The sequence below is a fragment of the Pteropus vampyrus genome, unplaced genomic scaffold (assembly GCF_000151845.1).
Source record: "Pteropus vampyrus isolate Shadow unplaced genomic scaffold, Pvam_2.0 Scaffold4658, whole genome shotgun sequence".
Classification (NCBI taxonomy): domain Eukaryota; kingdom Metazoa; phylum Chordata; class Mammalia; order Chiroptera; family Pteropodidae; genus Pteropus; species Pteropus vampyrus.
The window spans coordinates 2,547-3,102 of NW_011893439.1; the positions used below are offsets into that span (position 1 = coordinate 2,547).

Here is a 556-nt window from a genome sequence, read left to right on the forward strand (position 1 = left end):
AGCCAATCCACACCCAGACTGCCCCCACTATCCTAGGATGCCTCTAGCCTTGGACAGCCTACCTATTCTTCCGCCCCTGGGCCACAGTCTGCACTTACCACCACCACTTTACACTGGAGGCTCCCATTCAGCTGGAGAAAGGAGAGAAGGAAGAACATCAATGCCAGAGCTCACTTTCTCTCCCGTGTCCACTGTCGCATCTTGGCTGTGTGTGGCCGTGGCCCCGCAGATCAGGTTCTGCTTCACAAATTAACAAGGCAGGTAAGAGAGGGACTGACGTCTGGGGCATGGGCTTTTAACTGCCTCATCCTGGAAGTGGCACATGCCACTTTCACACATCTCATTAGCCAGAACTAATCACAGCCTCGCCCAAGAGAAAGGGTGCAGGCTAGTGCTGGAGAATGAATAAAATATTTGGTGGGTATTGCCGCACCTGCCAGAATCCTTCTGCTCAGCTTTTAGGCCAACATTCATTGACTGTAGGATCAGAGGACGTTAGAGTTGTAGGGCCCTCAGGAATCATCTCATCCAGTGAATTCCAGAAACAAAACACCTC

General features: G+C 51.6%; 1 long non-coding RNA gene across 1 annotated transcript in view; it reads left to right on the top strand.

The window, feature by feature from the left end:
- The first annotated feature begins 130 nt into the window (after window positions 1-130).
- The window catches only part of LOC111734725, a 2,018-nt gene continuing 1,592 nt past the window's right edge, over window positions 131-556 (top strand). Inside the window, exon 1 of the long non-coding RNA XR_002778572.1 lies at window positions 131-261. This is a non-coding gene — a long non-coding RNA (uncharacterized LOC111734725). The remainder of the gene's footprint in view (window positions 262-556) is intronic.